Raw genomic sequence first — 11217 nt, 5'->3', positions numbered from 1 at the left:
CACAAACACACCTCCAATGAATAACTAGGAAAACAGCTCCAGCCACCAATCCCAAGGTTTTCCTAATTTTTTTAGTATTATTTTCTCTATGTATTATTTTATAATATTGTTTCTGAAATATATTGTATAGATTGGTATAATATCTTAGCAGAAAAAAAATATGCTTTCCGCTAAACCCGATATCCCAAGTTGAATCCCCGGGGACCCACATGCAAGAGTGATGGAGCTAACTCTCAACGGTTGTCCTTGGGCTTTTGTAACCTCCTCACACACAAGTGGATAAATTAATTTAAACTTTTAAAATGTATTTTCTGCATGGCATGGTAGCACGTATCTATAGGCACGTAGGAACCAGAGGTAGGAGGACTGCCCGCAGGTTCAAGGCCAGCCTTCTCTACATAGTGAATACCAGACCTACCAGGGCTACATTATGAGACCTTGTCTAAAACAAAACATTTTTAAAATGCCAAGAATAATAATTAAAAAAAAAAAAAAAAAAGCTGGGCGGTGGTGGTGTACACCTGTAATCCCAGCACTCTGGGAGGCAGAGGCAGGTGGATTTCTGAGTTCGAGGCCAGCTTGTTCTACAGAGTGAGTTCCAGGACAGCCAGGGCTATACAGAGAAACCCTGTCTAAAAAAAAAAAAACAAAAACAAAAAAAAAAAAAAACAAATCCACCCCCCCCCAAAAAAATAATAAAAATCTATGTTTTCCCAGCGCCTTCCAAAGTTCCACAAGGACAAAACCTAGGCGCTGATGACAGCCAAGCCGTTGGCTACCCAAGGTAATGAGGCCCTGTTTTTGTTACCCTCCACTACAAGCCTAAGAGATTCCTACTCTGAAGATTCCTGTTTTACAGACTGAGGACTAGGCAGGTGACAGCCCTGGGTGACACCCTCACTGAAGACAGCTGGGGTGTGAGGAGCAGCGCACAGGTGACAGCGGGAACCCAGGGCTCTGAACAGCTGGCTCTCTGGTCACAGCAGCAAGAAGAGCACTCAGGTGGGACCGGAGGGCACACAGGCAGGCCCTCTTGCTGACACTAGAGCTTCGGGTAAAAGATGCTGGTTCTCATAGTCCCCTCAACCGTCCTCTGGGGAGGGGAATCATTGCTATCTTTTTATCATTTGCAGGAGTTGTTTGTCTCAGACAGGGTCTCTCCAGGCAGCCCAAAATGGCCTCAAAATCCTGGGAGAATTTGGTGGTGTAGGGATCAAACCCAGGACCTTATTTATGCACACGAGGTAAGCACTCTACGGCTGAGCCATGCGCCCAGTCCCTCTGGTTTTCCCATGACAGGCTTCCATGGCTACAGAGATGTGACAAGCACACACCCTGCCCGGGAGGCCACATCCTTGTGCTCCATGACTGATGTGTAGGAGCCAGGGGATTAAAAGTCCCCAACTTCCATCCAGAGGAGTTATCCCAGCCCTTCTCTTCCGTGGTCTTGGGGTCCTGGCAAACACCTAGTGGGTCACCATTTTATCACTGACTATGTTTCCTGTTTCTGTGTGGCCAGCAGAGACCTTAGCCCTTTTAGAAACAAAAACAGAGAAAACAACAGATAAAACCCCCTTCATGTGTATACACATGAATGCATTTCTGTATTTAGGAAACTTTCTTTCTTTTGGGATCCTGAAAAAGAAACCCAGGAATCGTCCCTTGCTAAGCCTGGGATCAGTGATACTGAGTTACACTACCGGCCCCAGAATTGTTTTAGGAAAGGAGGCAGGAGCTGAACAGAGTCTTACTATGACCCAGGCTCCAACTCATCAATCTTCTCGCCTTAGCCCCCCAAGGGCTGGCCTTGCAGGCGTGAGCCACCACACTTGTGTTTTGATTCTGCTGTCCTTGTTGTTCCCAACTGAAGAGTCAAGGGGTTCGCTGGGCAAATAGGACACACATATAATCAAGGTGTCTTGTATGTGCACGCGCATCGCATTCTCTCTCTCCTCTCTCCCTCCCTCCTCCAAACAAATAACCAGCTGAAGAAAACTCACTATATATTATAAATAATATCTTTAATAATAAAATGTAATATGAAAATAGTGCTTGGATGTGTGTGTGTGTACAATGTGTGCCAGTGTGAGCACTCATGGAGACCAGAGGAGAATGTCCTACTCTCTTTATTCCTTTTGAGACAGAGTTTCTACTGAACCCACAAGTAAGCCAGTGGACAGCAAGGCCCAGAGACCCTTCCGCACAGCCCTGGCGTTGCGGACGCACAGATGTTCGCGCCTAGCTGTTTCCCTGAGTGCTGGGATCCACACTCAGGTGCCCACACTTGCACAACAAATGCTATTATGAGTTGAAGCAAGTGTTTCACCTAATCACAACGATGTTTTTTTTTTAATTTATTTTATTCAGATGAGTACACTGTCGCTGTCTTCAGACACATCAGAAAAAGGCATCGTATCTCATTACAGATGGTTGTGAGCCACCATGTGGTTACTGGGAATTGAACTCAGGACCTCTGGAAGAGAAGTCGGTGCTCTTAACAGGCTCTGAGCCATTTCTCCAGCCTGTTTTTACATTTAAAAAAAAAATCAAGTATTTATGCTGGTCTCAAACTCCTTATCCTTCCTTCTCTAAGTGTTGAGATCATAGGAATATTCTACTAAGCTGACACACATATTTGTGTGTGTGTGTGTGTGTGTGTGTGAGAGAGAGAGAGAGAGAGAGAGAGAGAGAGAGAGAGAGAAAGAGAGAGAATATCAGAGAACAACTTTCAGAACTGTTCTCTCTTTGTCCCATGTGGGTCTCCGAAGCTGAGCTCAGGTCATCAGGCTTTAAACCGGCACCTTGTGGGGGGGGGGGTCTACCGTCTCCCCAGGCCTTCCTTTGTTTGTTTTGTTTTGTGGCTTTTGTTTTTTGCATGTGGAGTACTTGTATAGGCATGCTTTGCCATGGGAAGCTACGTAGATGTGAGGGTTTGAATACACTCATTTGCACAAGCACATGGAGGTGCAAGGTTGATTGGCAGTTCTGCTACCTCATCCATGTCACTCAAACCCAGTACCCATCAGCATGACCAGTGTGGCCCCCTGACTCTACTTTTCAAAGTTGGAATTTACAGGTAAGCCATTAAATAGATTTTAGGGGTTCGACACTCCCCAGACTTTGGTTTCTTTTTTGAGTGAGTCAGGCTTTGAACTCACGACCCTACCACCTTAGTCTGCCACATCCTAGGATTCATAAGCCTGTGTCACTGTGCCCTGCTTTTACGTTTCTTCTCAACACTACCTCATTATCTTCCTTGTCCAGCTCCATGTGTTGCACATAGAAGACACTCATACATATTTGTTGAATAAATAAAAATATCATTCTGAGGGAGTAACGGTGTGGTGTTGCACAGCAGTTGAACTGTTTGCCTAGCATATGCAGAGCTCTAGGTTCAATCCTGGTACTAAATCATTCTCCGATTTCAAACAACCAACTATTTTGCTTCATGTAAACAGGAAGGACTGTGTGTTTGCAGACCCTGCCGCTCAGTGGGTGAGTTGGTGCCCCTCTGCAGAGAGGTTCCGCAGTCTATTTTAAAGCCTTGGCAATGCATTTAGCTTCTGATCCAGTAATTTCAGTTGTTGGTATTAGTGTGCTGCGTGCCGGGACAGAGACGGGCTTGGGAGTTTTCAGGGCATCAAGCTGTACCTCAGGTCGGGTGTGGGAGCACTTGCCTGGTAAAGGGCAAGACCTGTGTCATTTCCAGGGCCAGGTAAACAACACAGGGCTGCACTTGGTGGCACATACCTGTAATTGAACCTGAAGGCATGAAGATGCCACTCGGGAAGGAGGGGGAGAATGGGGGTGGGGGGTTAGACAGCATCTTGGAGATGCAGTCAGGTCTGACATGTGGGGTTCAGGTCATTAAGCCAGTAAAGTGCTTTGAATTGCTCAGTTGTCTTGCCCCCCACCCACCTTGAACTTTTTTTTTTTTCTGAGAAAGGTTTTTCTATGTAGCCCTGGCTGTCCTGGAACTTGCTCAGAGGCCTTGTACCACAGAGATCCACCTGCCTCTGTAACTTTAATTTTTCAAATCTTTTGTTTGTTTGTTTGTTTGTTTGTTTTTTCTTTTTCTTTTTTTCCGAGATAGGGTTTCTCTGTGTAGCCCTGGCTGTCCTGGAACTCACTTTGTAAACCAGGCTGGCCTTGAAGTCAGAAATCTGCCTGCCTCTGCCTCCCAAGTGCTGGGATTAGAGGTGTGGGCCACCACTGCCCAGCCAAATCCTATTTTTTTTTCTTTTTTGGTTTTTTGGATTTGGTTTTTTCGAGACAGGGTTTCTCTGTATAGCCCTGGCTGTCCTGGAACTTACTCTGTAGACCAGGCTGGCCTCGAACTCGGAAATCCACCTGCTTCTGCCTCCCAGAGTGCTGGGATTACAGGCGTGCGCCACCACTGCCCGGCCCCCAAATCCTATTTTTAATGATGGTTCTTAAACACTTTAACCTCCCTTTAGCCCACCACCCACCAGAGGTAGAGGAAAAGGAAGGATATGGGGTAAGTGGACCTGTTTAGAAAGGTTCTTTGGAGCAACTCCCATCTGTGTTGTCTGGAAATCGGCAGTTCAGTGCACAGGTCAGCAGGCAGCGGCAGCTCCATCCACTCACAAACACCTTCCGGATACACCAGCTGTCCAGTTCGGTAGAGTTGGGTTAGCAACAGTGTCCCAACCTGGCAGAGACAGCCAGGCCTCAGTCAGCAGGAGGGACCAGCAGGAACCCCAGGAGAAGTTCTCAGCTGTGCCTCTCTCAGGGAAGCAAAGATCTGCACAGCCAGCTCTACAGTCAAGCCTACCTCAGCCTCAGTCACTGTCTGCCAGGTCCTATTTATACCCTCCAAACACCATGTGTCCTCCAAGTGCCTTGCCTCAGCATATATATCCAATCAGCCAAAGAAGAGGCAAGAAACTGCAGCACATCACCAGAAGGCTTCTCTCCATCGTGTCTATGCTGCTCAACCATGCAATATAAGGCAGATCAATACATGTGTGTAGTTAGCAAAGAATCTATTGCCGGGCGGTGGTGGCACACGCCTGTAATCCCAGCATCTTGGAGAACGTCTCGCTGAAGCAGACACAGGAGAGAGGATGTTCTGCCAAAGCACAAAAGTGAAAGGACACGTGACAATAGATTCTTTGCTTTTTATTTTTTATTTTTTTTATTTTTTATTTTTTTTGATTTGGTTTTTTTCGAGACAGGGTTTCTCTGTGTAGCCCTGGCTGTCCTGGAACTCACTCTGTGGACCAGGCTGGCCTCGAACTCAGAAATCTGCCTGCCTCTGCCTCCTGAGCGCTGGGATTAAAGGTGTGCACTACCACTGCCAGGCATAACCACCACTGTTAATCCCAGAGTCATCGTTCCAGGCCAAACTGACCTTTTTTTTTTTTTTAATATAAATAATGAAATCTAGAAACCATCTGTATGGACCCAATCAACACCGTGGGTAAAAGTGAGAAAGCTTTAACTTTGACTCCTGGGTGATGTCTGCTCCCTCCAGCTCCCTTTGTCCAAGTTGGACAGTGGCACCGGGAGGAAGGCTGAGAGGGTGGCTGCACTCCTGACACACGGCAGCGTGGACACTTGAAGTAGGTGACGCCTGTTGAACTGAGCTGATCCCAGCTGAGGGGTGGACAAGGTGAGCATAAGGCTGGCTTCCGATGGCTGTCCATGCCGGTCTCTGCCCGCCTCAGACATTTCCTGCTGCACTGCTCTTGTCTACAACTGCCTTTAAAATCAGCTTACAACATAGTGCCTTTCTTTTTGGTATTTTATGTTCTGTTTTTGTTATTGTTTGTTTGGTATTTTATGTTAGTTTTGTTTCTGCCTGGGTTAGGGTCACAGCACCCCACAACTGTCTGTGACTTTAGCGGTTCTGCCCTCAACCAACACCAAGCACACAATGTCTGTGACATACTCATAGACAAAATATACATAAAAATAAATTACAAGGTAAGTTTAAAAAGGGCTGGGTGTGGTGGTCCACACCTTTAACCTCAGCACTCGGGAGGCAGAGGCAGGTAGATCTATGAGTTCAAGTCCAGCTTGGTCCACAGGGTTTAAAGTTTAGAAAGAACTGAGAAATTGGGGGCTAATGGGATGACAAAAGATTTGACAGAATAGGATCCGCCCAACTCTCAGGAGAACAGAGAGGAGAGAGGTGTGAGGACAGAGAGCAGGGCAGAGAGAGAGGAGGAGGAGGAGGAGGTTTTACCAGCAGAATTTTACAGAGACAGCTGGTGAACAAGCTAGGCACTGGTGAAGATAGAATGAGCCAGAGAATGAGGAGGAGCCAGAGGATTAGAACAGATTGCAAGAGTTAGTTTGAATCCAAGCAGAGCAACTCCGTCATAAAGTGAAAAGAAGCCAGTTTGAACCAGTCAACGTGGAGAAGAGTTTTCCGCCAAAACAGCTGAGCTGAATTAACCAGCTGCAGTTCAGAAAGAACTAGAAAGAGTGAGTTTATTCAGCAGTAAGTCTCAGAGGCTGAAAACATTCTAGGCCTAGATTAGATTACACAGAAGCCAAAAGCTTCCAGGACTAGGCCCAGCTTAGCAGATGGAGGCAGTACGCCTCAGAAACAACAATTACATCTGTGGAATGAAAGTTGCTTTGACAACTAGATCTACCAGTTCCCGAAGGCCAAGGCCCCATGCACGGCATGCACGGATTGGTGCTGCTGTCGTTCTGGGAGCAAGCTTGCTGGCTGTAGCGGCTCCCCGTGCTCAGTCCTGCTGCCCCTGCCTCAAGGAGCCACCTTTCTCCCTCCTGCTGTTGCCACACAGAGGCCCAAAGTCCATCTTGGACATCCTGTTACAGAAGCAGAAAATGAACGAAGACCCCAGAGAATCCAGCTCTTTTGTCACAGGTTAAAGTTGTGAAGGTTGAATTTCCTTAAGGAAAAACCGGAGTACAGGTATAGCATTATCTCAGGTGGGGTGGGGTCTGACAGGGTTTCCAGAGGAGACTGAGGTGAGAGGTGGAGGGGGGATGACAGGTCCTAACCAGCCTGGGTACCACCTGTGTGCTCTGGGATCTGGGTAGATAAAGGAAGACAGTAAAAGATGTCCTCTTCCTGGAAGCCAGGACTCATTCTTCACCTCTGACCTTGAACATCTGGATTCACCCAATGGGGCTGAAGAGAGGAATTACCATTCATTTCCCTCATAATAGATGGATTCAAAACATTTTATCCAACATTTAGCATTCTTTTATTTACTATTCACAGGAACTCCTACTATAGCCTTGTGGGCCTAAGAAGGAACGTCCCAACCTCTTCCCTTTCCTGGCTGGCTTCTGCCCGGCCTCGGAAGGGATGTTAGGATTTACTTCTTTCTGAGACCGCTCTCAGCTGTACTCTCCAACACAGACCCGCACAGTTCGAGGTCACTGGTCCGTCCACTTTGCTTCTCACCTACCTTTCAGTGGATTTTGATTCAATCTATCCCACTTCCTTCCCTTCCAGTTCTGCTCCGCCCCCTGATTGGGCGTGACTGTCCTTCAAGCCAAGCAGCTACCTGCCATCTTGGGGCATTCAGCTGTACCCCCTTACACAAGGATCTCCCCAGCTGCTCTGGTTGATATTCATACCACCTCAGTGGAGGGGTGGCAGAGTCACAGGACCATCACTTACTGTCCAGCTGCTCCATTGTGCATAACTCTGCCTGAAGTGCACATGACCCCAGAGAAAGGGCTCCACCCCTCCTCCCTGCTGGGCAAAGCTTTCCGGGTGAGACAGTTGAAGGGGGAGCGTCCACACCCCTGTAAGTAACCCCCATTAGCTCCTCTAAGGAAGACCAAGAAACGATTTGTCTCCCAGAGAGAACATTAGCAGAATGGTGCCTCAGTTGGTCTTTGGGACCTTAGGAGAAGGGGCAGACATCCTGTCTCCATTTCCCTGGGAAGGGATTTAAGCAACATCTCCCACAACCTCTACTTTCCACTCCCAATTCCACATACTATTTTTCTAAAAAAGGAATTAATTTTTTACATTTATTTAATTATACATGGATGAGTATTTGCACATGGTATACATACATGCATGCATGTATGTATGTATACATGCATGTATATATACCACGTGCAAAACTGGTACTTGAGGACGGCCTCAGATTCCCTGGAACTGGGGCCACAGATGGTTGTGAGCCACCAATGCATGCTGGGAGCCCATCCTGGTTCCTCTAGAAGAGCAACAAGTACTCTCATTTCCTCCCAGCCAAAAATGCAGAAGGGAGGAAAGGCTAAGGTACCTATTAGCATACCAAAGCATCTGTGGGTATGCTAATAGCAGGCTCCCTCCGGACTTTCCTCACTTCCTCCCTCCCCTGAACTCCCCTAGTTCAAGACTCCACTCGCACAGTTACTCATTTTGCTTATAACCCTGCTATTTTTGGTATGTTCTTTCTCTTTGACCAATCCCTTGTTGTTTCCATTCACCACCCCCGCTCCCATCATGCTCCTGCTTCTCTCATGTCCAGCCTGCTGGCCGTTCGCCTGCTCTGGACTCCGTACAATACACACCTTCCCCTTTAACCATACTGCGCAGCGGATATGTTGTCAGTTTACACCTCCACTTACACAGCCGCTTGGTCCTGCCCTGTTGTGCGTGCGTGCAGGACAGTCTGCTGGAGCATAGGTGGCCTCTCAGTGGCCTCATCTCTGAGGAAACGGACCCCCTCCCCCTGCAGCCGCAGACTGCTAGGGGCTCCTCCGTTGGTGTAAGACTTTTTGAGTCTCTGCCCTGTCCATGGTGGGGATTTGGCGCCTTGATCTCAGCAGGTCTCGCGCCTGTGTCACGGTTGCTGTGGGTTTCTGTAGGCGGTGGTGCTGTGGTGGTCAGCAAATCCTGTTCGCTTCCGTGCGCTGCCTCTGGTTCTCACGGTTTTCCCAGGCCCTCTTCCACATGAGTCCCCGCGTTCACGGGTGTGTGTGTGTATGTGTGTGTGGTGTAGAGGTCCCACTTAGAGCTGAGCACCGCTCACTCGCTTATTCTCCGGACACTGCTGGTCAGTGTCATCTACTGTCCTCCAAAGGTTCCTTTTGTTTTGCTTTGTTCTCACTGTTTTACTGTTCTAATGTTTTTCTGATGAGAGTAGAGTGATGGGCTAGTCTGATCCTGATGGCCCACCAGTTGATGATTTGTTTTTTTTAACATCTCTGTCAATAATCAGGTGAGTCTCCTCTCATAGTGTCTCCACTGCCACTGAAAAGTGTCACAACCTGGGGATGGACGAAGCCTTCCTTTGGCACCTGGGAGACATCCAGGACCCAAACCACAGCACTGACTTACCACTGTTTTTTTGGGGGGGTGGGGGAGGTTCTAGACAGGGTTTCTCTGTGTAGCCCTGGCTGTCCTGGAACTCACTCTGTAGACCAGGCTGGCCTCAAACTCAGAAATCCACCTGCCTCTGCCTCCCAGAGTGCTGGGATTAAAGGCGTGAGCCACCACTGCCCAGCACCAACCAGCCTTATTATATAAATTTGTTTTACAAAACTTCATTTCTAGTAAACATTTTGTTCTGGGGAAGGCACATTTAAGATTAGATTGTTTTTCCTTCTCAGCAAAAAAAAAAAAAAGACTTCTGGCAAGGCAGTGGTGGTGCGCGTCTGTAATCCCAACACTCTGGGAGGCAGAGACAGGCAGATTTCTGAGTTTGAGGCCAGCCTGGTCTACAGAGTGAATTCCAGGACAGCCAGGGCTATACAGAGAAACCCTGTCTCAAAAAAAAAAAAAAAAAAAAGACTTCTGGTGGGGCCTTGGCCTTGTAGCTTAGTTGATGGTAGAGTGCATGCTTTAGCATTCATGAAGCTCTGAGTTTGATCTCCAGCATTTCCTGGTGCACACCTGTCACCCAGTGGACAGGAGGTGGGGACTGGGAGTTCAAGGTCCTCTTTAGCTATGCTATATATAGAGTCAGGGTTAGCCTGGGATACCTGAGACTCAGTTTCAACAAACACCTGTACTTCCTTTTTTTTTTTTAAGATTTATTTATGATTATATGTGAGTATGAGTACACTGTAACTGTCTTCAGACACACCAGAAGAGGGCATCAGATCTCATTACAGATGGTTGTGAGCCACCATATAGTTGCTGGGATTTGAACTCAGGACCTCTGGAAGAGCAATTAGTGCTCTTAACCACTGAGCCATCTCATCAGCCGTGTACTTCCTTTTTCACAGCACTATAGTGTACAGAGCCATATTGGGGCAGTCATGCACTTGGTCAGAGTTTGACTTTGATCAAGGTTAACTTCTCCCAGATAGCCAGGATCCAGCTCCACCTAGGGCCGAGTGCTCGAGTGCTCGAAGTAAAGGTTAAGTTCATTGTTCCTCCAGGTCTAGGAATTCCTGAATTAAGCAGGTGACCCACCCAGCTGCCGGAGCAGTCAAGACGAGGACCTCCAAGAGAAGCTAGACAACTTCCACCGGAACTCAGCCTGGAGTCTGGGGGGAAGGGTTTGCCCAAACTGTTAAAAGGTCTGGCGCCATTAAAGTTTCTGGCTTTGATCAGTGAATATTGTCTTAGCCATACTTCTTTTCGCCCCTCTTCCCTATTTATCCCTCAGCTTCTGTTCCAGAAACCCACTTCGTAATAGCTGCAGGCAGCTATGGAACCCAACACTATAGGGTCTGGAGAGAAGACTGGTGGTTTGTATAAGCTTGACCCATAGGGAGTGGCACTGCTGGGAGGTGTGGTCTTGTTGGAGGAAGTGGCACTGTGGAGGTGGGCTTTAAGACCTTCCACCTAGCTGCTTGCAAGAGTCTGTTTGCCTTTGGAACGAGATGCAGAACTCCCAGCTCCTCCGGTGCCTGCCTGGACGCTGCCATGCTTCCTGCCGTGACGATAATGGACTGAACCTCAGAACCAGTAACCCAGCCCCAGTGAAATGTCCTTTATAAAAGGGTTGCCTTCGATACAAAGAAGATGAGCTTGACTCTGTGAAAAGATGACATGCAAATTCTTGAAGTGTTCCATATTTAAAAGTAAATAAATAAAAGAGTTGCCTTGGTTATGGTGTCTCTTCACTGCAATGGAAACTAAGACAGGACCTGAGTTCATGGACGCTCAAAACTATAGCTCCAGTTGCGGACATCTGAAGAAGTCTCCATATACTGTGCAGATATATATGCAAGCAAGATGTGTATATGCAGAAAATATATTTTTTAAAAAGCCTTGATTCTAATGGTATTATGTAGGTTTAGAAAGAAATCCAGTTTCAA

General features: G+C 47.4%; 1 long non-coding RNA gene across 1 annotated transcript; it reads left to right on the top strand.

Moving 5' to 3' along the window:
- Window positions 1-663: 663 nt before the first annotated feature.
- LOC127696592 (uncharacterized) lies at window positions 664-10492 on the top strand. The gene is made up of 5 exons (XR_007980262.1): window positions 664-784; window positions 860-1002; window positions 1134-1244; window positions 5498-5635; window positions 10333-10492. It is a non-coding gene; the product is annotated as an uncharacterized LOC127696592 (long non-coding RNA).
- The last annotated feature ends 725 nt before the right edge of the window (window positions 10493-11217 follow it).

This window comes from Apodemus sylvaticus, chromosome 11 (assembly GCF_947179515.1).
Source record: "Apodemus sylvaticus chromosome 11, mApoSyl1.1, whole genome shotgun sequence".
NCBI classification, from domain to species: domain Eukaryota; kingdom Metazoa; phylum Chordata; class Mammalia; order Rodentia; family Muridae; genus Apodemus; species Apodemus sylvaticus.
Note: the sequence above shows the minus strand (reverse complement) of the source record. Positions and strands in the feature narration are given on the sequence as shown.